The sequence below is a fragment of the Macrobrachium rosenbergii genome, chromosome 41, assembly GCF_040412425.1.
Source record: "Macrobrachium rosenbergii isolate ZJJX-2024 chromosome 41, ASM4041242v1, whole genome shotgun sequence".
NCBI classification, from domain to species: domain Eukaryota; kingdom Metazoa; phylum Arthropoda; class Malacostraca; order Decapoda; family Palaemonidae; genus Macrobrachium; species Macrobrachium rosenbergii.
The window spans coordinates 98,673,244-98,699,053 of record NC_089781.1 but is presented as its reverse complement, the minus strand read 5'-3'; the positions used below and the strand labels follow the sequence as shown (position 1 = coordinate 98,699,053).

General features: G+C 39.8%; 1 protein-coding gene across 50 annotated transcripts in view; it reads right to left on the bottom strand.

The window, feature by feature from the left end:
• The window catches only part of heph (polypyrimidine tract-binding protein 1 heph), a 387,035-nt gene that overhangs the window by 249,917 nt on the left and 111,308 nt on the right, over nt 1–25,810 (bottom strand). For 6 of the 50 annotated variants that reach the window (XM_067084731.1, XM_067084733.1, XM_067084735.1 and 3 more), the window contains exon 1: nt 18,128–18,265. The exons of 28 other annotated variants lie outside the window; for them this stretch is intronic. The gene's annotated coding sequence lies outside the window, so the exon portion shown is untranslated. Of the gene's footprint in view, nt 1–18,127; nt 18,280–25,810 lie in introns of those variants that run through there. 16 more of the 50 variants (XM_067084734.1, XM_067084768.1, XM_067084770.1 and 13 more) reach the window with 6 other exon arrangements.

Sequence of the window (25,810 nt, the reverse complement as noted above, 5' to 3'; positions counted from 1 at the left end):
AAGTTTTGAAATTGAAATGCTTTATCGACAGAGAGAGAGAGAGAGAGAGAGAGAGAGAGAGAGAGAGAGAGAGAGAGAGAGAGAGAGAGAGCTAACACGCAAAACATCTATCACTTTTAGTTTAACCTCAGGGCCCACAAATGGTTGGCATCAAGTTTTCAAATTAAAATGTTTTAGAGAGAGAGAGAGAGAGAGAGAGAGAGAGAGAGAAAATCACGTTAAAACCATGGTATAACTTGGAACCCACATAATTATTAGCATCAAGTTTTAACTGCTCGAGAGAGAGAGAGAGAGAGAGAGAGAGAGAGAGAGAGAGAGAGAGAGAGAGAGAGAGTATCTCTTAGTTTAACCAGACCACTGAGCTGATTAACAGCTCTCATAGGGCTGGCCCGAAGGATTAGATTTACTTTTACGTAGCTAAGAACCAATTGGTTACCTAGCAACGGGACCTACAGCTTATTGTGGAATCCGAACCACATTATAGCGAGAAATGAATTTCTATCACCAGAAACAAATTCCTCTTGTTCTTCACTGGCCGGTCGGAGATTCGAACTCGCGACCAACAGAGTGATAGCTGAGAACGGAACCCGCTCACCCAGCGAGGAACTAGAGAGAGAGAGAGAGAGAGAGAGAGAGAGAGAGAGAGAGAGATATCAAGTTAAAATCAATCACTTGGTGGTATCACCTGGGACCCGACTACTGGTTGGCATTAAAACTTTGTAAATAAAATACTTTAAGATCGAAGGAAAACTTTGCAAGCCAATACCACCACCACAGACGGATATCATATTTAAAAAATATAAATAAAATACAAAAATGTGATGAATTATGAAGAACGGAACACCGCACCGTCTCCAGACACTAAAAAACACTCGCCAATCGACTTGTCAGTGAACAGACCCACTGGAAAATGCGGCCACACGCAGAAAACGCCACTTCATGCTTCCCGTAAAGGTACAATATGATCGCCGGGCGTCTATCGACATCATGCAATAGCAACAGGTAGCAGTAAGTTCGATGTAATGATAATGGATGTGTCGCTTTATACTAATAATATTCTTCTTGCGTTTTAATACATTTTTACCTATTTAGTAATTTATTTTTTTCCTTTTTCATTCAAGTGAGATCTATTCTATCCTTATTTACTTTTACCTTAAATAACTTCTTTCTAATGAACACCATGTTCTTTGGAAGCCTGAATTTCAAGTCAGTGGCCCCTTTGGTGGGCTTGTTCCATATGAATAGGGGTCATCTTCTCGATGATGATGATGATGATGATGATGATGATGATAATAATAATAATAATATAATAATAATAATGGGGCAAGGGTTCCCCTCAGAAAATGTTACACACACCCCCACATTGTTGTGTCTAGCCGTAACAGTCATATTAAGAGAGAGAGAGAGAGAGAGAGAGAGAGAGAGAGAGAGAGAGAGAGAGAGAGAGAGAGAGAGAGAGTTACCCAATTCACACACACAAACACGGCTGGATGATAGTCTATATATATATATATATATATATATATATATATATATATATATATATATATATATATATATATATATATATATATATATATATATATATGAGAGAGAGAGAGAGACTGACTCGCGCATAAAAACTGATCACGTTTGACTTGAGAAACCACAAATGGTCGTCACCGTTATAAAATTGAAATGGTTTAGAGAGAGAGAGAGAGAGAGAGAGAGAGAGAGAGAGAGAGAGAGAGAGAGAGAGAGAGAGCTAACGCGCAAACCATCTATCACATTCAGTTTAACTTCAGGGCCCACAAATGGTTGGCATTAGGTGTTCAAATGAAAATGCTTTGCTGAGAGAGAGAGAGAGAGAGAGAGAGAGAGAGAGAGAGAGAGAGAGAGAGATTCAAGCATGGCATTTCCGCAGGACAAAGCAAAGCGGCCCTCCCACCTCCCTCTTCAACTTTCACGCAAAAGGTAGTACAGTAAGCAGTCGTCGCCGGCACCCGCCCGCTCGATACAACTTCCGGAGCCCTGAACCGAAGGTGCTGGTGAATGGCTCTTCCTCCATTCCATTGATAACGGGACTGGCCTTACAAAAGTTATCTGACTTTACAACAAAAGTTGTCTGACGGCGGGCGGCCGGGCGAGGAAAATATCCCCCTCCCAGAAGAAAAAAAAACTTCAACAGTTATTTGCAACGGTTGCGCAAAAAAAAAAAAAAAAAAAAAGAAAAATCCGATAGTGATACTGGCAAGGAAAGTATAGGACCCACACAGGAAGCCAAGGAATATTGTAGAGAGAGAGAGAGAGAGAGAGAGAGAGAGAGAGAGAGAGAGAGAGAGAGAGAGAGAGAGAGAGAGAGAATATTGAGAGGTGCCAAGGAATATTAAGAAGAGAAGAAAGACCAAGGAATATGTAGAGAAGAAGAAAGACCAGAGAATATTGAGAGAGAGAGAGAGAGAGAGAGAGAGAGAAATGCAAAGACGCTTTAGGCAACAATGAACACAGGCAGCAAGCAATCTGGTGTTGGAAATACCACAAACAAATAAAACTAAAGGTGCTTCCACCTTTCAGTGAAAGTATTATGAACAAGTCTAACCTATCGCCAACATCACAAACAGGTTGAATACAAGTTGACAACTTTATTGGTGGGTCCAACCAATGCACTGTCATTTACACAGGCCTGTAACCTATCCCAAGAGATCAAAAACACATTGAATACAAGTTGAAAACTTGTTGGTCATAACCATGGCACTGGCTAGATTATTTCTCTACATGCGGTCGATGACATGTTTGTAACCAGTTTGTTACATGTTTGCAATAAACTGCCGACATATGTTTCCGACATAGAGTGGACACACCTTAATTTTCCAAGTCCAGAACAAATAATTCCTGATAAAAATAGAATTGAAATTAAAACAATTTATTTCAAGAATCTAGGTCACTTTTTACCAGATACGTATGTAATTGTACTGACCACAATGCCCTCTTACTTAACTTTTCCAATTCTTCACACTTTTTGGTTTAGCCTGTCACTACCAAGACTTGCCTTGGATCCATATGCAAGAATATGAAGTTAATTCTGCAGTCCCGTAGCAGGATTCCAAGCGGCATTCCGAGTATCAAGACGAGATCCTGCCCACGAGAATTTATTTAACCAGTCTAAAACCAATTGCAGCCTTACAGACGCACAGAAAATGACGGACAAAAATTCTAATTTAAAGAGGAAAATACACCACGTATTAAAACTAAAAAACACAAGCGCCTTTTACTTGAATCTAACAGTGTTCTGTGAAGTTAAAAATGCACATAAAAAAAGCTATTTATACGACAAAATCATAGATTTCCATTTACAAAATTATGTCACTCTGATCACTGGGGAATGTGTGGACAGTTGGTAGGTGGAAAGTGATCCAAACCTCAACAATACACTGATGTTCCAATCAACTTGTATTTTAATATTTTACTTACATTTTTATTTATTTATTAATTTATCTGTTTTTCTAATAAGTGTGATCTCTTCTTTCTGTATTTCCCATTACCCTCTATTACTTCTCTCCAATGAACATCATATTCTTTGTGAGCTTGAATTTCAAGTCAATGGACCTTACCGGTGGGTTTGTTCCATATGAACAGGGTTCATTTTCTGAATAATAATAATAATAATAATAATAATAATAATAATAATAATAATAATAATAATAATAATATCATATTCTTTGGAAGCTTGAATTTCAAGCCAATGGGCCATTTGGTGGACTTGTTCCATAAGAAATATGGTTCATCTTCTGAATAATAATAATAATAATAATAATAATAATAATATGTTGTTTGGAAGATTGATTTACAAGCCAATGGCCCATTTGGTGGGCCTATTCTATATGAATAGGTTCATCTTCTAAATAATAATAATAATTGTTCTTCCCAATAATAATAATAATGAATACCATATTCTTTGGAAGCTTGAATTTCAAGCCAATGGCCCATTTGGTGGGCTTGTTCCATAAGAAATATGGTTCATCTTCTGAATAATAATAATAATAATAATTGTTCTTCCAATAAATTTTCCAACCACGTCAATGACCCCTGCATCACTGCCGCCACGCCTCGCGGCTTCCAACTTCAGTTCCGCCGTAAGAAACTTCAAGTTTAACCAGGTGCTTCCCATTCAACTGACCGCTTCTTACAGCTGGTAAGCAATTACGTGTTGAATGTGACGTCGCAACATTAATCAGTTGCTCCTAACACGGCCACTTGAATATATGTATATACTGATTAGTTTTACATTGACGTAATTACTCATTTATTTTTTTCTGTTTTAATATATGATCCACTCTTTCTGTATTTCTCATTTTCTAAGAATGAACATCATGATATTCTTTGGAGGCTTGGATTTCAAGTCAATGGCCCCTTTGGTGGGCTTGTTTCATATGAAGAGGGACCATCTCCTGAACAATATATTTTATTAATAATAATATTCTTTGGAAGCTTGAATTCCAAGTCATGGTTCCTGTGATGGGCTTGTTCTATATAAATATGGTTTATCCCCTGAATAATAATAATAATAATAATAATAATAATAATAATAATAATAATGAATATCACATTCTTTGGAAGCTTGAATTTCAATTCAATGGCCCCTTTGGTGGGCTTGTTCCATATGAATAGGGTTCATCTTCTGAATAATAATAATAATAATAATAATAATAATAATAATAATAATAATAATAACAACAACAATATAATATTCTTTGGAAGCTTGAATTCCAAGTCAATGGCCCCTGTGATGGGCTTGTTCCATATGTAAATATGGTTCATCCCCTGAATAATAATAATAATAATAATAATAATAATAATAATAATAATAATAATAGTAGTAGTAGTATCTGAATTAGATCATATCAAGACCGTGCTGATTGGTGGATTAACATATCCGTATCTTTGCTAAATGAGCAGAACTCCGCATAAAATCATTACAAATTGGCTCGCATTCACAGTAATTAATCCCTGCACATGGGAATATATTATAAGGTGACCGGATACAGAGTTAACCTTCTACTTGGGATCGTGGGACTTATATACCGGTCCTCTTGCCTGAATTGGCGATCATACGACGGAAAGAACAGGAAGAGGATGGGTAAGAGAGAGAGAGAGAGAGAGAGAGAGAGAGAGAGAGAGAGAGAGAGAGAGAGAGAGAGAGAGAGAGAGAGAGAGAGAGAGAGATTAGTCTTTATAGAAAATTGATTCAAATGGTCTTTTGAGAAATTTTATTCAAATCGTCTATTGGAGAATTATAAGAAAAAGTGGAAAAGGAGAGAGAGAGAGAGAGAGAGAGAGAGAGAGAGAGAGAGAGAGAGAGAGAGAGAGAGAGAGAGAGAGAGAGAGATTCAACTATTCTTTAGAGGAATTTGATTCAAATCTTTTGGAGATTATAAGTAAAAAGTGGAAAAAGGAGAGAGAGAGAGAGAGAGAGAGAGAGAGAGAGAGGCCAACAACAGGTGATTATCATTACCCCTACCTCAAAGCCGTATATTTGCCACAAACACACGCACACAAAATGGGGGTAACTGGCCGACAAGAAACGCCATATGGACATATGCTCAGAGGGTCTTGAACCAAACATTCTTTCCCCCTTCTTTTCTTCTTCCCCCTCCTTCCTTGCACCCTTGCAAGAATCCCCCACACACACCCCAACCACCCTTCCATCCACAATCCTTTTCACCCAACATGACAAACGATTTAATGGTTCACTTCCTGCATATCGATTATGAAACGAACTATTTTGTGAGAATTTGCTTATTCAAGAATTTACTTTATTTATTGATGGTTGTAATCTGTGTGAGTTGTGAAGTTGTTCTTGTAGGTTAATAATAATAATAATAATAATAATAATAATAATAATAATGTCACCTATCTGTAAGACTATTTCATGTCAAGGGGACCAATTACTTCCCAGAACGCAAAACCAAATATTTCCAATCAGTGACGACGACCACAGAGAGAGAGAGAGAGAGAGAGAGAGAGAGAGAGAGAGAGAGAGAGAGAGAGAGAGAGGGGAGAGAAAGATACCTTTACACTTAAAAGTCTAATTCCGGTAAAGCAAACCGGTTCCTTCGTAAAATGGGAAAACGGTGACGAGAGAGAGAGAGAGAGAGAGAGAGAGAGAGAGAGAGACTCTACTTCATGTAACAGACCCATTCCTTCATGAAATGGGAAATATTTATGAGAGAGAGAGAGAGAGAGAGAGAGAGAGAGAGAGAGAGAGAGAGAGAGAGAGAGAGAGAGAGAGACTCTACTTCATGTAACACAGACCCTGTCCTTCATGAAACGGGATAAAATACTTAGAGAGAGAGAGAGAGAGAGAGAGAGATACTCGCCATTTGTGCTCAGCCAAACCTTCGGTTGCCATGGGAGACCATCGACTTTTATTCAGGTGAAATTAGGCATTACCCTGGTTCCAATTACCCAGAATTGCCTGACAGCTTTACCTTGTACTTGAGTCTTACATCATGACGTTCCGTACTCATTACTTGACGCGCCTCTCTCTCTCTCTTTAAGGAAAGCTCTTGTCTGCCGGCATACCAAACGCCGCTGTCAGTCTGCATTACGAACAGCGTTCTAGGATGTTTTGCATTTAGAACATAAGATGTTCAAGCGAAGATGCAACGCCATTGCTACCCTAAAATCCACCTTGTATTTCTTATTTATATTTTTACCTACTGATTTATTCATTCATTAATTTATATTTTATCTCTAATAACCGATCTCTTCTTTTTGTATATTATCTATATCTAATAATTTATTATACTTTATAATAACTGGTCTATTCTTCTGTATTTACTATTATTTTCAGTATTTTTTTTCCAAATGGATCCCAAATTGATGTCTTTCAAGACAGTTCCTTTTTATACTGTAATTAAAGTTGGTTTCGTTATTTGGTCATTAATAACAATGCATGATGTAATCTCCCGTAATAACAATACATGATGTAACCTCCTGTAATTCACATCAAACCGAACTATTCTTGCCCCTTACATGTTTTTATATTTTTGTTTACATTTTACACCATGAAGGAATACAATCCATTATGCCCAGCTATTCCTAACAACAACAGAAGTCTTCTTCAGAATTACATTTGATTTGTAATGATAAACAGTTGCCCCAACCTGGTGGCAAATCCCTGAGATGTATGCTGGTACTGCACCAGCCCCGATTTTTTTTGCCTTACCCTTAGATTGGGTTAGGTTAGGTTACATTTATATCTTCAGAGTACTTTGGGTGTGGGAAACATAATGAGATTATTTACAAGAAAATTCTATGGTTGGATGTTAAGACATCGCGTCCCGCTTTTTCCAGGGAAAGGTCCCGGTAGTCGGTTACCCCTCGGGAAAATGCAACCGGCTACGCACCAAATAGTTTGATGTCTCTACAAATCACTAATATCTTTCTGGCATAAATTCCCTGTCCCATACCGGTAACTTTCAGATTGTTGAGGTTACATTAACGCACAAAGCCAGCTATAAGCGCCGAGCTACAGTTTAGGATAAAAACCTTTTCCATTTAAAATGTATTATGGCGTTACTGCCAAAACAGTCGACCCTCTCACTCCATTCTTCATCAGAGTAGGAGAGAGTAGGAAGGGGGGGGGGTAGGGAGAGCAAGGGGGATGGGGGGAGCTGAAGAGACCCCCCGGTATACAAAATATTGGTAATTACCTCGTCGGCCTTTGAAGAGGTCCCGAGAGAGATTTTTAATAAGGCACCTCTAAGCCTTTGCGTCATCACTTTTCAGGAACCTCCCCACCCAACGAGAAAAAGATATATATATAAAAAACTCTGATGCATTTTTTCCTAAAGGGGAAAAAAAACTGCATGTCATAAAAAGACGCGGTTAAAGAAAAAATGGATGTCATGTAAAAGATGACAATGTTCCTAAAATGTATTTTCTTCAACGTCAAATTATGGGAACAATTTTTTTTTTTTTATTATAATTTTTTTTTTTTTGACAGTTGTCACAAAAATGGGAGTGAGTGTTATGGCGAGCAAGGAACTACATTCAACTCTCTCTCTCTCTCTCTCTACCCAAAGACCACACTATTTGTTTTCAACTGCCTTCAATATGCTCTCAAAAAGCTTACAACACCGTGTGTGTGTGTGTGTGTGTATGTAATACTTTGTTAAAACAGAATTCCATATAATAAAAACAGAATTCCATAAAACGCCAAAAGGTAGAAAGATAATGCTATATATATAAACGCGAAAAGGTGAAAAATTGTCTTCGAAATATATAACATTATCTTTCTACCTTTTTGGCGTTTTTATGGCCTTTTATTTTATTTTATATATATATATATATATATATATATATATATATATATATATATATATATATATATATATATATATATATATATATCTCCAACACCCTTCCACCCCAATTCCTGTCAAATGACACAAGAAGAAGAAGAATCCGGATGATACGTTACTCCAACACACCACCACCAGGCGAAGACAAGACAAACGGGGACGGGGACGTGAGGGGGGCGGGGGGAGGGGCGGAGGGCGTGAGGAGGAGGAGGAGGAGGTAGAGAGGAAGCGGGCAACAGGTGGACAAAATGGAGTTGGTGGAAGGCTCGGCCGAGACGGTAGACGATAATACTACGACTGTATGAATACACTTCGTCTTATTTCGAATATGCGCCCAATGGGACGTTATCGAAAGGTTTGATCGTATGACGTCATAAATAACGGAGGTTTCGCAAAGTATGTCCGATTCACCGTCTCTTTATGAACTGACCTACTGAAGCAAGCAGTCTCGAGATAAGATAAGGCAGATAAAAGCAATACGGATTTCGAAGGGATCTTATCAGCAGCAGACTTTGTTAAGCCACGGAATTTCAACAAAGAGAGAGAGAGAGAGAGAGAGAGAGAGAGAGAGAGAGAGAGAGAGAGAGAGAGTAATATAAATTTCGAAGGGTTTATCAGGATGTTAGGCAGTAAAATGTAACAAAAGGGGGAGAGAGAGAGAGAGAGAGAGAGAGAGAGAGAGAGAGAGAGAGAGAGAGAGAGATCAAGTCACAGAGAGAGAGAGAGAGAGAGAGAGAGAACTAATACAAATTTACATCTTTTATCATGAGACTTGTTAATTTTAACACAGAGAGAGAGAGAGAGAGAGAGAGAGAGAGAGAGAGAGAGAGAGAGAGGAATACGAATTGAGGGCATTTAAGTCACAGAGAGAGAGAGAGAAGAGAGAGAGAGAGAGAGAGAGAGAGAGAGAGAGAGAGAGAGAGAACTAATACGAATTTACATCTTTTATCATGAGACTTGTTAATTTTAACACAGAGAGAGAGAGAGAGAGAGAGAGAGAGAGAGAGAGAGAGAGAGAAAAGAACTTTAATCATCATGACACATGTTAAACCACCGAGTTTCATCAAAAGGACTGGAGAGAGAGAGAGAGAGAGAGAGAGAGAGAGAGAGAGAGAGATTCTATAGCTAACACAACCCAGAAAACGGCAGCAGCCGCCCTAACAGAGGAGAACACTGGCAAAAGAAACACTGCTGGCTGGCGTCGACTCACCGGAAGACGCCAACCTAACCCACCAATAAGCCCTTGAGGGGGGAGGAGGGAGGGAGGGAGATTCCTATTTAAGAGGGAAAGGGGGTTCAGAGAGGGGAGGGGGAGGGAGGTGCTAAAGTGACTGAGTCGACGGTTAGTGATAGCTTGAGGCTACATGGCCTTCCTTTTGACGTTACGTTCATACGTACGTGAGAGAGAGAGAGAGAGAGAGAGAGAGAGAGAGAGAGAGAGAGAGAGAGAGGGGGGGAGGTGGAAGTGGATATAACCAATACAAATTTCTGAGAACTTGATCAGCGCATTTTTGAAACAATTTTATCCTGGGCTTGAGAGAGAGAGAGAGAGAGAGAGAGAGAGAGAGAGAGAGAGAGAGATTTTAGGTATACTAATGAAATTAATTAATAAATTTTTGTCTTAACTAAAGTGATGGAATTTATCCTGTGAGAGAGAGAGAGAGAGAGAGAGAGAGAGAGAGAGAGAGAGAGAGAGAGAGAGAGAGAGAATTTTTAGATATACTAATGAAATAAATAAATTTTTGTCTTAGCTAAAGTGATGGAACTTATCCTGAGAGAGAGAGAGAGAGAGAGAGAGAGAGAGAGAGAGAGAGAGAGAGAGAGAGAGAGAGAGAGAATTTTAGATATACTAATGAAATAAATAAATTTTTGTCTTAGCTAAAGTGATGGAACTTATCCTGAGAGAGAGAGAGAGAGAGAGAGAGAGAGAGAGAGAGAGAGAGAGAGAGAGAGAGAGAGAGAGAGCTCATTTGTATCTATATTAAGAGCACGTCCGTCTGGAGTGAATGTTTCTGAAAATATGTCTAACCATTAATCTTCATGGGCTAAAGACATACATACTGATAAGGACAGAATGATATCCATTTGTCAAGCAGTTCTGAAGATAAGTATGACGCAAACATTTCTCTTGAGAGAGAGAGAGAGAGAGAGAGAGAGAGAGAGAGAGAGAGAGAGAGAAATCAAAAACTTTATTTCCATTTTACAATGGTTATTCTACACGCCATATTTTAGAATCATATACAACGCCCATTGACTTGTAAGGTACCAGAGAGAGAGAGAGAGAGAGAGAGAGAGAGAGAGAGAGAGAGAGAGAGAGAGAGACAAAACTTTTTTAGAGATACAGAAAGATTCAAGGTTTCTCTAAAGAGAAGAAAAAGGTCAAAACCATTTCTCCGTCGAGAGAGAGAGAGAGAGAGAGAGAGAGAGAGAGAGAGAGAGAGCAAAGGCCATCCATTGCCCAGACAGGATAGACCCATCACGGAGATTCATCGTCCATCAAAGCATCAAGCGGACCGCGATCATCACCACCACCAGCCAACGCCAACACCATCTCCAACACCGCCGCCGCCGCCGCCGCGCCGCGTCACTCACACACACACACAAGCGGGTCACCCCCGAAAAACTCCCTGGGGGGGAGAGGGGGGGGGCGAAGGGAGGAAAAGGGAATTGTATAGAGGATCAATCTTTATGTTTCCACTTCCCTTCAAAGACCCTACGTGAAATTAAGGCGGCTGATCTTTCGTCTTTATTTGCTTAAATCTAAAACGATAAAAAATTATTTCCTTTCTATTTCCTTCTATCAACTGATCATTCCATTTATTGTTTGGTTTCTTTTACTCAATTTCGGTAGACATACGTTACTACAAAAGCTTTGATGAATAACACAGTTTCCCAAAAAAAAAAAAAATAATTCTTCAGGTCAGAATTTCTTGTTTACAAAATAAATACTACGACCTAAGTTTTACATGACAATTTAAATACTAAAAATTCTTGTAGTAGTAGCAATACTGTCACAACAACGCAATCCACATAAACGTTCAATTTCAGACAAAAATCAATCAATTTTATTAAAAATACAAGTAAAAAAATGCGCCGAAGTTTCTTCAGCGAAATCAAGTTTTCCGTACAGCGTATAATCAAGGACACCGAATACAGATCTATCTTTCGAACTGAATTGAATGTAGAATTTAGCCCAAAGGCCAAGCAATGAGACCTATGAGGTCATCCAGCGCTGAAACGGAAATTGACGGTTTGAAAAGTGTAACTGGACGAAAACCTCGCAGCCTCGCAGTCGCACCGTGAATCAACAGTGAGGTGAAATGAAAGGAGGTACAGTAAAATGAATGAAAGTTGTTGCAGCTAGGGGCCGAAGACACGCTGAAAAGAACTCGAAATAACGCACTACCCACCTACGGAGATTAAAATCTATTAAAATACCAGAGAAAATCAATCCATTATTTTTTCCGCCAAGCTGGGCCCAGCTCAACTCACGAGAAAAACAACAAACAACTCCACAGGGAGAGCGATGAGCAAGCTTTGAAACGGAGCTGGATCCCTCCTGTCATTTTGTCTCGTTCCTTTCCTCTCATTCTTTTGTTACCTGTTCCCTTTTAATTTCCTTCTTGACTGCTTGTACACTTTTTTTTTTTTTTTTTTTTTTTTTTGCAATTTTCCAATTTATCTGGGGCTTTATATTTTGACTTGGTTCTTTTTTTTTTTATTATTCTAAGTCAAGTCATTATTTACAGGCAAGAAACAGTCTGTCTACTCTAATATATCACTTTTAGGAAAAACAGGCATTACAACTGTCATTTGAAATATGTAAGAGCATTATTATTATTATTGTTGTTATTATTAATACTATCATTCAGAAGATGAACCGTATTCATTGGAACAAGCCTACCAAAGGGGTCACTGACTTGAAATTCACGTTTCCAAAGAATATGTTCATTAGAAAGAAGTAACAGAAGGTACAGGAAGCACAGAAAGATCTCACGTATTAAAAGAAAAAATAAATTAATAAATAGATAAAAATGTAAGTACATAAGAGTAGTACACGTCCGCCTTCCATTTTGTTGGTGTTTTTCTCATTAAAAAGAATGAATCCAAGTCCTTACTAAGCCTCTCCTCTTGTCATGTCCTTGTAGAATATAATAGAATACAGAATTTAGGCTACGGGCCAAGCGCTGGGACCTATGAGGTCACTCAGCGCTCAAAGGGAAATTGATGATATGAAGGTTTGAGAGAGGAAAATCTCGCAGTTACACTGAAACAACTGTTAGAGAGGTTGGAAAGTTAGATGGAAGGAAGAGACTACGAACGGAGGCACAGGAAAAGGAATGAAAGGGGTTGCAGCTAGGGGCCGAAGGGACGCCGCAAAGACCCCTAAGTAATGCCTACAGTGTACCACGCGAGGTGCACAGGCAAGCAAGAAAGGCCGCCTATTCTGAAATATCCCTCCAGGCGAGACTGTCACTAACAACTTCTACTTCAAATGATTACGAGAACGCATGTAAATTCAAACGCCTTTCTGATTACGGCTCATAAAGAACAACATAACGCTTTAAACAGCCTAAACACGAGCTAATTCCACAAAACAACAAAATGCTCGTTAAAATAATGCCTTTTTCATGCCTCTTAAAACTCGTATTTCCACAGTGCCAGCGGCAGCTAGTTCACGAGGTATGATTCGGCTTCATACATCTCTCTCTCTCTCTCTCGGTCGGCGGCTGCTCCTAATATGGATTAATCCCCAACACCACCACCACAAAAAAAAAGAGGGGGGAACAGGTTTTGAGGGTCCATGTGGGACCGTGCATAATAACAATAAAAAGGGGTGACATGACACTGAAGAGGGTGAAGGAAATTGGGAGAATTACTGATGATGATGATGATGATATATATATATATATATATATATATATATATATATATATATATATATATATATATATATAGAGAGAGAGAGAGAGAGAGAGAGAGAGAGAGAGAGAGAGAGAGATATCAAATCAATACGAAGAATTTCGAATGACTCCATCAAGAAACTATGTTAAGCCACAGGTTTTCAACAAAGCTAACGAGAGAGAGAGAGAGAGAGAGAGAGAGAGAGAGAGAGAGAGAGAGAGAGAGAGAGAGAGAGAGAGAGAGAGACGGGAAGCCACCACGACTGACGCAAAGGAAGGAAGTGCAATGAAAACCAGATGTTATCACCAGAACTCACAATACGTATAATGAAGGTGGTGTAATGAGCCCACCATACATGGGGGGGGGGTTACAATGCAAGACCGTGATGTAACACCTAAATAATTATCATTCAACAGATGTTCGTATGCATATATATATATTCTACATTCTTCCCGCAGATGTTTTATGATAAAAGATATACGGGTAAGGTCAATATATCATGCCGCAATATGCTCTGAGAGAGAGAGAGAGAGAGAGAGAGAGAGAGAGAGAGAGAGAGAGAGAGAGAGAGAGAGAGAGAGAGAGAGAGAGAGAGTTTTGCTGAAATCCTCTTAAATTACCATAAATAAATAGGTTGCTTATATACCAAACCCTGTCATATCAAGACTAAAACATTTCCCATAACCGAATGCCATACATTCTATCGGAGGTCACCAATCTTGGTGTCCCTTACAAATATTTTAAATGAATACACCCAGATGTTTTTACTTTTTGCTTATTAGTGCATCAAAGCATTTCCTCCACACCTGGCCTAATCAACAAAGAAAACCTCCGAAGGAGCTTAACACCAACTATCCAAGCTATTTCCTTATCTCAAATGCTTTCCTAATCCTTCTTTCAAGATGACTGAACTGAATACAGAATTTAGGCTAGAGGCCAAGCACGGGACCTATGAGGTCATTCAGCGCTGAAACGGAAATTGACAGTAAAAGGTTTGAAAGGTGTAACAGGAGCAAAACCTTGCCGTTGCACTGTGGATCAGTGGTTAGGAAAGGGTGGAAAGTAAGAGTATATGGAAGGAGGTACAGTAAAAGGAACGATACGGACGAAAGGGACCCTAAGTAATGCCTACACTGCACCGCATGAGGTGCACTGACGGCAATACCTCCCTACGGGATACTTTCAGGATTAGCTGGGTCCCTTCGAGGAAAATACCTCTATGTCTGCGAACACAATGAACTCTGCACGGCTCCGAGGGCAAATCAGTCCTTGTAGTTAAAGCTTTATCTATTGACGTTCCTGCCGAGTCTAGGAAAATGAATTAACTACACAAGTTTGAACGGAACTATAAATAACACTAGGGAATTTTTAATCAACCAGCGAAGACCCTCAAAGAATGACTACCAAGTTCATCCATCCTCATCAAGGTCGACTGTAGTGAACGGACACATGGAAAATTAAATTTATGAAGTACCCTTTGCGTATGTTCACAAAAACATCTGGAAAATATTAAGAAATATTCCCTTCCAGTTACACCATTATGAAAATATGCTTTAGTAAGTTGTACTCCTAAGGTACTATATTAGAGAGAGAGAGAGAGAGAGAGAGAGAGAGAGAGAGAATGGAATCACAGGTTAGCTCCCAAATTCTCTGGGTTCCCCCCTTCACCACATAGATGAGGCTTAAGCGCTTAGGGGGTCTCTCTCTCTCTCTCTCTCTCATACGCAGCCAACGCAAGGCGTCACTCTACTCTACTCTACAGTGTCGCGTGGCGTTGTTATACGCAGTAGTATGTCTTTAACATTCTGAATTTGATCGGAACTACAAGGTTTCCTTAATAGGAATTTCAAGTTGTTGCCCCCCACCCACCAACAATTGATTGCTGTTTCTCCACAGCAATTGATTGTTGTTTCTTCACAGCGAGTTTGCTTTTCTGCAGAACAATTCTTGTTTCTTCACAGCAAAATTTATGATTTCTTCACAGCAATTTATTGTTGTTTCTTCACAGCAATTTATTGCTGTTTCTCCAGAACCTTTTTTCTTGTTTCTTCACAGTAATTTCTACCTGTATATCAAGAACAATTTTTGTTTCCATATACATAAACTAGTTGAATTTTATCTAAAATCATTCTCTCTCAACAAAAGACCTATAACATTTGTAAAGATCTTATCGTCAACAAGAGAGTAACGCAAAATTCGAAGAAGAATAGGCCGGAAGTTTTGAAGAGAGAGAGAGAGAGAGAGAGAGAGAGAGAGAGAGAGAGAGAGAGAGAGAGAGAGAGAGAGAGAGAGAGCAAACATAACCAGTCATAAGCAGCGGCGTCTCAAGGATTGGATGATCAACAACAGAAGGTTCCCCCATCTGGAAACCCCTTTTCCTTCCTTCCTCCTCCTCCTCGTCGTCGTATTCTCTTCTTCTTCCTCCCATTCCTCATCCTCCTCACAAGAGTCGGGGGGGGGGGAGGAGAACAGAACACAATCACGTTTCTTTTCATTGTCATCGTTCGTTTATCTCTCGCCCTTCAGAAGGACCCCGATTCAACAGAACAAAAGAACACAGAATCCTCCTCCGGCCTAATCCACCAGGCCAGGGCTGTCCGGAGTGCCAAGGGGAACAACAACAACAACAACAACAACGGCCAAACGTCATCATCATATTTCCGTGCCTTCCTACGAAACAAACAGACGGCCTATACCTTCGAGTGGCTGTTGGCTGTTGCTATTAGCCAGAAATCGCCCCGTCATGAGTATTCGTTAATGGCCATGACTCAGGAGGATGTTGGGGGGTAGGGAGAGAGGATAGGGGAGGGGGAAGGGGGGGCGGCGCCCTTGAGTACCCAAGCTACCCACCCACACACTATATACCTTACGGAGGAAAGCTTGTGAAGGGATTGTGTCAGTCCCGCCCTCCACACACACAGAGACAGCAGGGTTAAGACCTCAGAGGTAACAGCGCAAGAGTCCCCTCCTCCCTTGAAGCTACGCCAATGTACCCTTTCAGACTTTCTTCCTCTACACTTTCAGCTAAACTTTCTTCCTCTACACTTTAAGCTAGACTTTCTCCCTCTACACTTTAAGCTAAACTTTCTCCTCTACACTTTCAGCTAAACTTTCTTCCTCTACACTTTCAGTTCAACTCTCTTCCTCTACACTTTCAGCTCAACTTTCTCCCTCTACACTTTTAGCTAGACTTTCTCCCTCTACACTTTTTGCTAGACTTTCTCCCCTATACACTTTTTGCTAGACTTTCTCCCTCTATACATTTAACTAGACTTTCTTCCTCAACACTTTCAGCTAAACTTTCTTCCTCTACACTTTTGACAGACTTTCTTCCTCTACACTTTAAGACAGACTTTCTCCCTCTACACTTTCAGCTAGACTTTCTTCCTATAAACTTTCAGCTAGACTTTCTTCCTCTACACTTTAAGACAGACTTTCTTCCTCTACACTTTAAGACAGACTTTCTCCTCTACACTTTCAGCTACTTTCTTCCTCTAAATGTTTAGGTAGACTTTCTTCCTCTACACTTTCAGCTAGACTTTCTTCCTACAAGTTTAGCTTGACTTTCTTCCTCCACGTTTAGCTTGACTTTCTTCCTCTAGACATTTAGCTAGACTTTCTTCCTCTACACGTGCTGCTAGACTTTCTCCCTCTACACATACTGTATAGCTATACTATCTTCCCATACACTTTAAGACAGACTTTCTTCCTCTAAACTTTCAGGTAGACTTCCTTCCTCTACACGTTTAGCTAAACTTCATTCTCATACACTTTAAGGCAGACTTTCTCCCTCTACACTTACAGCTAGACTTCTTCCTCTACACTTGCAGCTCTGGCCGTCATTCTGTTGTCAATTATTGCTGGTGGTTGTAGTTTTTGTTATAGAATAAAAAGGAAGAGTGGCTTTGAAAATTTGAAATGTTTTGAGTGATGCAAAAACCTCTTTCAACAGAATGATTTCCAAACTGACACCATCACATTTTGTTTCACAATGCTGTCATCACAAGTAAGACTGAAACCTACATCCACTCACTAGGAACTACAACAAGGGGAATTGTCACTTCTACCCAAATAATAATAATAATAATAATAATAATAATAATAATAACTTACATATAACTAAATTCACTTCACTAACCACAATATAACATTGAGAATCGAATCATCTACACACTAATAATAATAATAATAATAATAATAATAATAATAATAATAATACTTACATATAATTAGATTCGCTTCACTAGTCAGGACACAAATACATCCGTCTATTATTAACCACAATGGAACTGTTCGATAACTGTTCTCTGATAATACAAACACAACCAGATTTAAAGAACACCACTACTCAGCAGTCACAGTTTTCCTTGCCAGAAACCACAGGAAGCACTTCACACATATATAAGTATTAAATATATATTTGTATATGATAAATGACCAACGGGTGTGTGTGTGTACGTGTGTGCGTGCGCGCCTCTGTTATGCCGTTGAGTCACGGCGCTGGGCCCGTAATTGTGCGCAGAAGCGCCCCACAAACACCAAACACACACGGCAGTTTGGCCACGAGAGAGAGAGAGAGAGAGAGAGAGAGAGAGAGAGAGAGAGAGAGAGAGAGGGTTGGCGGCACGGCAACGTTCTTTATGTGGAGTCTTGGGAAATGATGGTAACCATTCCTTTTTCCTCGACTTAAAACGTCCTCAAAATTGGCTCCGAAGACCATCACCAATTCACACACACATATATAAACAAATGACGCAACATCTGCTTCTACGAGAAACCTTTTAGTCAGGTCTTCTGATCTGATCTGAACAACAACAACAACACTTTACACGCAGCGGCGACGTCACGAGAACAACAACAACAACAACGACACTCACGCAGCAAATCCTTTTCTCTCTGTCTCTCTCCTCTGTCTGCGATAGCCCACGAGGAAAAACTGAGAAGGAAGGACTTTGGTGCAACAGGCCCAGTCTTCTTCGGCTGCTGCTTATGTTATTGGTTGAGTCCTGGCGTGAGGGTTGCCTGTTGGTGAGTGGTGATCGTGGTGGTGGTGGTGGTGATGGAGATGGTGGTGGGAGGGAGGGAGGGGAGGGACGGAGGCATGGAAGGAAGGAGAGAGAGGTGAGGGTGGGAGGTAAGGAAGGCGAGAGAGAGAGAGAGGTAGGTAGGTAGGTAGGGACCATTTGGAAGAGAGGGGTGGTAGGATGTACGTTCCTCGTGAGTGTGTGTGTGTGTTTGTTTGTGTGTATGTGAGTAATTGTGAGTGAGCGGTGCGGATGGACGGACGAACTGCCTTCTGGGTAACGATGTATGTGTAGTATTAGGAGTCGTGCACAAACGGAGACCTTCATTTCTTGTGTAGGAGAGTATGTGAGTTCGTGCATTACATTCACGTGACTTTATGTATATACGATAATACTATTAAATGCCTCTCGAGTAACTGTATCGATAATACTATTACATAAACTCCCATTCATACAATGCCTCGCGAAGAACTGTATCAAGGATGATTCCAACATGACTCGTAGTAATGTGTGTATGTGCATTACATTCACGTGTTCTAATGCATTCAAAAATAATACTAACTATTCTCTCTCATAGAATTGCATCAAAAGTTAAAACAAAATGGAATAATTCTAACTTCAATTACAAAACTGACAAATAAAGATCTACTTTATTTAAAGATCTGTCCGTCAATATACATTATATATCAACATGATGCTTATCACTATATGATTTACAATCATATACATATATGAAGTGATTAAAATTTCAATTCTAATTTTGCAAAACAAAAGATGGATATGGACCCGATCGTAAGCCAAACAGCCCCCAGGAAATATATCTACGATGTGAGTCTAAGTCTCAGAGTCTCTCTCTCTCTCTCTCTGCCCTTTGCTTCCCCCCAAAAAGGGGGAGTCATTATTCCATCCCTACCCCTCTGCCCAAACGCCAATCTCACCCAACTCCACTTCCCTCCCTCCCACCCATTCTAAACCTTCCACCCCTACCATCTCACCATTCTAACCTCCCTGATACCTCACCAACCCCCTCAACCAAACCCCAAGGGGCCACACCTTTCCCAAACACAAACCCCCCCCTCCCCTCTCTCTCCCCCTTCCTATTGGCATGACCGCCGCCAATTTGAGGTTGAGTGCATTCCGTGAAAAGGTTAAATATGTCGCTGCTCGCCCTCCGGGGTAAAAAACGACACTGGGGTCGCCGTCGTTTTCCTCAACCTCTGATGATGATGATTCTGACACCTGAATTGCGATTCTCGGGACGGCGGCGGCGGCGGCGGCGGCGACGGATGTACGTTAAGTACGCACGAACAAAGACGTCTGAGATTAGAATAGAACAGAATAGACTATAGGGTTTGGTCCACAGGCCAAACAGGCCAAGCAAGTGGTGGGAGCTTTGATGAGGTCATTATGCGCTGAAAAGTAAACAGAGTGTAAAACGGTTAAAATAATAATAATAATATTCTTTTTCAGCTCAGGGCCATATATATATGTAATATACAGAGACCACACAATAGAGGAGGAAAACCCTTTGCACAGTTGCACTATAAAAAAAACCTAAACCTGTCAGAAGAGGGCTCAGAAAAGTGAGATAGAAAAGGAGAATAAGAACGGAGGTCCAGTCAAAGGAATGAAAGAGGTTGCAGCTAGGGGCCGAAGGGACGCTGCAAAGAACCTCCAGTAATTTCTACAGTGCAACTGGTGAGGTGCACTGACAGTGTACCTTAGTTTAACCAGACCACTGAGCTGATTAACAGCTCTCCTAGGGCTGGCCCAAAGGATTAGACTTCTTTTACGTGGCTAAGAACCAATTGGTTACCTAGCAACGGGACCTACAGCTTACTGTGGAATCGGAACCACATTATACCGAGAAATGAATCTCTATCACCAGAAATAAATCCCTCCAATTCTTCATTGGCCGGCCGGAGACTCGACCTCGGGGGTAGCAGAGTGCTAGTCGAGAACTCTACCGACACTCCCAATGAAGAACTACTAACCCCTAAACAACCCCAACAACCCCTTACGGGAAATGCATCTGTGAGAACGGGACACTATCTACTGTACATACGAACGAATCAGGCTCGCGAGAAACTGCGGGAAGGGTATAACCACCTAACAGAACCGCGAAATCTTTTCATGCAATATCCACCGCGCAGGTAAACAAAATTATACGTGATTCTACGCAATTGCACCCGTTGCAAAGCACTTTGTTTCACGCAACGCTGAAATTATCATCATCATCATCATCATCATCAGTAGTTCCGGTGACAGATTCGACGTAGATTTAATATTTCAACTGCGTTTTACAAATTGCCAAGCGAAAGAATCCATTGCTTTACTAAGGTTACCTTGAAAAGAGGTAATTTTTTCCTAGTTCCTTGTCAAGTTTCGCAGGATGTTGAGAAAGAGAGACTGGCAATTTATAAAGACTTTTTCAAATACGTTTGACAAACTGACGTATTTGACGTGCAAAAGAATCGATTGCATTACCAAAGGAAAATAAAACTTCCTAGTACTTTGTAAGGTGGTGCATGATAGAGAAAAAGCTAATCTTAGCCATTTAAAAAGATTTATCAAGATTTTTCAACTACGTCTGACAATTTGACGTATATGACATGCAAAAGAATCGATTGCATTACCAAGGTTACCTTGAAAAAACAATTTTTTTCAGTACTTCCTTGTACTTTGTAAGGTTGTGCATGACACTGAGTAAGGGAGCTAATCTCAGCAATTTCAACGTTGCTGTAGTATTCTACATAATGTATTACAACCAACTTCTATATCTTTAAGAAAATGCTTGAGTACATACAAACAACCGTAACTGACTAGCACATTGCATTAGAAAATACCTAACACACTGCATTTACAATAAGGAGATAATCTAACACACCGCATTTAACCGAAAGGAGACATCTAGCACTGCATTTAATAACAAAAGTCGATATCTAACACATTGCATTTAAAAAAAGTCGATATCTAACACACTACATTTAAAAAAAGTCGATATCTAACACACTGCTTTAAAAAGAGATATCTAACACACTGCATTTAAACAAAAGGAGTTACCTAATACATTGCATTAAAAAATATCTAACACTGCATTTTAAAAAAGTCGATATCTAACACACTGCATTTAAAAAGTCGATATCTAACACACAGCATTTAAAAAATGAGACATCTAACACGACGCATTTAAGCAAAAGTCGATACCTAACACACTTCATTTTAACAAAAAACGGAGATCCCTTATGCATTGTATTAAAAAAATATCTAACACACTGCATGGAAAAAAGGGCACCCAACCCTTACAAACATTAAAAATCTAATAAAAATCACTTCAAACACGATTTCGTAATTATACTGGTAAACTACACACCTGCGCATCAAACTAACGGCCTGGCCCCAGTTCCTCTGTAAGTAGACTACAACTTACTGCAAAATATTTAAAGCCTGAAGTTGGACTGAAAATAAATTACCTTTTCAACCTATAAAATGAATCCATATATTTTTAAACTTTTCGTAAAAGCCACACACTGCCCATTACATAAAAAATAATAATTTATACCCGCTACATAAATCCTAAAAATATTTTACGTCGATAATTGTAATTTGTGAAATCTGTGTAATTGGTGTAAACTATGAAAGCGCCTAGCGCCGCTTGTAGCTTGTAGTTTCGCCATAAGCCTCGATTCGTGGAGAGAGAGAGAGAGAGAGAGAGAGAGAGAGAGAGAGAGAGAGAGAGAGAGAGAGAGAGAGAGAGAGAGAGAGAGAGAGCGCATCCCGAAAATGAGGTTCCGTGATGGCTGCCACGCTAATTGATTGCCACCGCAGAATTGCAAATCGATAGAAAGCAATCATTGTTAGTGCGGTGTATATCATATATACATACATACATACATACATACATACACACACACACACACACACACACACACATATATATATATATATATATATATATATATTTAACACCAGTTGAAGAAAAATTTTTCTCTCATTTAAGTGAAAAAAAAAAAAAAGACTTCCCTTTAAGTGAATACAGAAAAAATATACTCTCAGTTAAGCGAATACAGAAAAAAATATAATCCCAGTAAGTGAATAAAGAAAAAACATACCCCCGCCGCATTCCCAGTTGTGTATATAAAAAACATACTCCCATTTAAGTGAATAAACAAAAAACATACTCCCGGTTTAGTGAATAAAGATCAGAGTAGGTATGCAACTGCACATTGTGAGAGAGAGAGAGAGAGAGAGAGAGAGAGAGAGAGAGAGAGAGAGAGAGAGAGAGAGAGAGAGAGAGAGAGGGGGATTGGCCATCATAAAATTAAAATTTTAACAGCAGACATCCAAGAGAAAAGCGCTTAAAAATTGAAGACGAAGAAGAAGCAGATATCAATATTCGCCCCACAAATCATGTATGAATTACACACGACCCATTGGAGTACTATGAATCCCATCAATGGTTACTACAACCTTGGCAACAAGACCCACGTGGGTTGTGTGTGTGTGTGTGTGTGTGTGTATAATGCGAACTCGACCAATAACCCCTTCCCCCCCTCGCTGTATCAATCAATGAGAGAGAGAGAGAGAGAGAGAGAGAGAGAGAGAGAGAGAGAGAGAGAGAGAGAGTGGATAAACGCCGTTAGAACTGCCTTCTTTCCTTTGCAATTTACCTGCAGGATTACACAAGGAAGTTTGGCTTACAGAAGCACGTGGCGTTTAATTCTGTGGAAGCACGTGGAGTTTAATTCTGTAGAAACACGTGGGTTTTACTGCTGTAGAAGCACATGGGTTTTAATTCTGTAGAAGCACATGGGTTTTAATTCTGTAGAAGCACGTGTGTTTTAATTCTGCAAAAGCACGTGGAGTTTAATTCTGTAGAAGCACGTGTTTTACTACTGTAGAAGCACATGGTTTTAATTCTGTAGAAGCACATGGTTTTAATTCTGTAGAAGCACATGGGTTTTAATTCTGTAGAAGCACATGGGTTTTAATTCTGTAGAAGCACTTGGGTTTCAATTCTGTAGAAGCACTTGGATTTTACTACTGTAGAAGCACGTGTGTTTTAATTTTGTAGAGGCACATGGGTTTTAATTCTGCAAAAGCACGTGGAGTTTAATTCTACAGAAGCACGTGGGCTTGAATTCTGTAGAAGCGCGTGGGTTTGAATTCTGTAGAAGCACGTGGGTTTGAATTCTTTAGAAGCACGTGGGTCTGAATTCTGTAGAAGCACATGGATTTTAATTCTGTAGGAGAACATGGGTTTAACTTCTAGATTCAATTTTTGCACCCATACTTATTTCTAACTAAGCATTTCAGAAGTAAATACCACAGGGGTCAGGCCGCAATCTCCAGCCAATGATTGAGAAAATCCAAGAGATTACTCAGCTAAAACACTACAGATTACTGAGGATATTATTGAACTGAATTGAATATTGAACTTGGGCCAAGGGCCAAGCACGGGGACCTATGAGGTCATTCAGCGCTGAAACGGAAATTGACAGTGAAAAGGTTTGAAAGGTGTAACAGGAGGAAAACCTCAAAGCAGTTGCACAATGAATCAATTGTTAGGAGAGTGTGGAAAATCAGGGGTTGCAGCTAGGGGCCGAAGGGACGCTGCAAAGAACCTCAAGTAATCCCTACAACGCACCGCATGAGGTGCACTGACGGCACTAACCCCCTACGGTGACAGGATATTATTATTTGATGCAAGACACACTTACAAGTCATTTCTGACAACCAGCCCAGTCGATAACAATGACAATCACGTTGATTCGATTAGAAAGCCAAGCGCTGGGGTGCTTTCAACCAAATGCTGGAAACAGCTGGAAGAGAGTTAAGTAGGAATGGACGCAAAGTAAAAGGCTAAGAAGTGGGTTTCGCTAGGGGACGAAGGATCTCTGTAAACTACCTATAGTAATGCCTACAGTGCACCAAGGGAATCACGATGAATAAAATAGAATGCAGATCTTAAGCCAAAATACCAAGTGCTGGGACCTGTGAAGAGTTCATTGGGCGCTGAAATGGAAACAAAGTAGAAAAAGGTCTGAAAGGTGCACCATGAGGAAAACATTGCAGTTCACTATGAATCAACTGTCAAGAGATATTGGAAACTGACAGTAAAAAAAGTTTATTGAAAGATGCAACAGGAGGAAAACATTGCAGTTGCACTATGAATCAACTGTTAGGAGAGGGCTGAGGAAAGTTAAGATGGAAGAAGGAGAAACAGAAGGAGGTAACAGTAAAAAGAATGAGAGTGGGTGCAAGTAGGCAACCTATAGTAACGCTTACAGTGCACCACCACGTGAGGGGGGGGGGGGGACGTCAATCACGCTGGTAACCCTCAACTACCAAAGGCACCCTTCGGTAATTACACCAAACACGAACAGGAATGAAACGATGGCGAAGACGACTCATAGATGCTATAACATACCCTGAGCAAAACATCAATGAGAAAGAGTAACAAAGGCCCCGACACACACACGACAGAGAGAGAGAGAGAGAGAGAGAGAGAGAGAGAGAGAGAGAGAGAGAGAGAATACGCGTCATTTTTGCCCTCGTGCGACGTTTGAATGCACACACACAGGCCAGACAAAAGGAGAACCGAGGGGTGGTCGATAGTATATGATGATTCACCTGGCCACGTCCACTACTCCCGCTGCTACCTACAGCGTTGGAGGAGGAGGAGGAGGAGGAGGAGGAGGAGGAGGAGGAGGAGGAGGAGGAGGAGGAGGAGGAGGAGGAGGAGGAGGAGGAGGAGGAGGAGGAGGGAACAATGAGAGTCGCCGCCGTCGTAGCACCGGCGATAATGAGAGAGTTGAAAGAGGACGGATATATACCTGAAAGGAATGTGTGATGGTGAAGTAACAATGTATATATAATGAGTACGTGATTTGAATGATTAAAAGTCTTCGTTATCGGTATCAATTGGATGTTTATTATTATTATTATAAAACTATCATAATTACGAGTCACTAATACAAAATATCCACACTGATTTTAAATATATTACACCCGAGTGTAAATATATTAAAACCGTTTATCTAAGATTATTTCAGTGCAAATTCTTTCAACATTATTACATTATATATATATATATATTACATTATTATTATTATTATTATTATTATTATTATTATTATTATTATAAATCCTTTGTTGTGATTATTCTTAATGTTTATTATCAATTGTATCTGAATTGTGTGTATTGTACTGAATCGACCTTGTATATCTGTGTATGTCCCTGACATTAAATGAAAATATAATTCTTATAATTATCATTTATTATTAGTGTTATTATAATTAGCATTTATTATTGATAATAATTATTATTATCATTATTATTATTATCTCTTCCTCATAAGCAACGCATGTTCGCAATAACATACATAGAAACTTCATAGAATGGAGACATAAAAAAAAAAAGACTCGACGGTTTCCGGCGCCTAAATACGGAATATCTAAGCATTCGCAACCTACAAACAATTCAATCGTCATCCGCCCTACCTCACACAATCGCTAAAATTATCAGCATCTGTG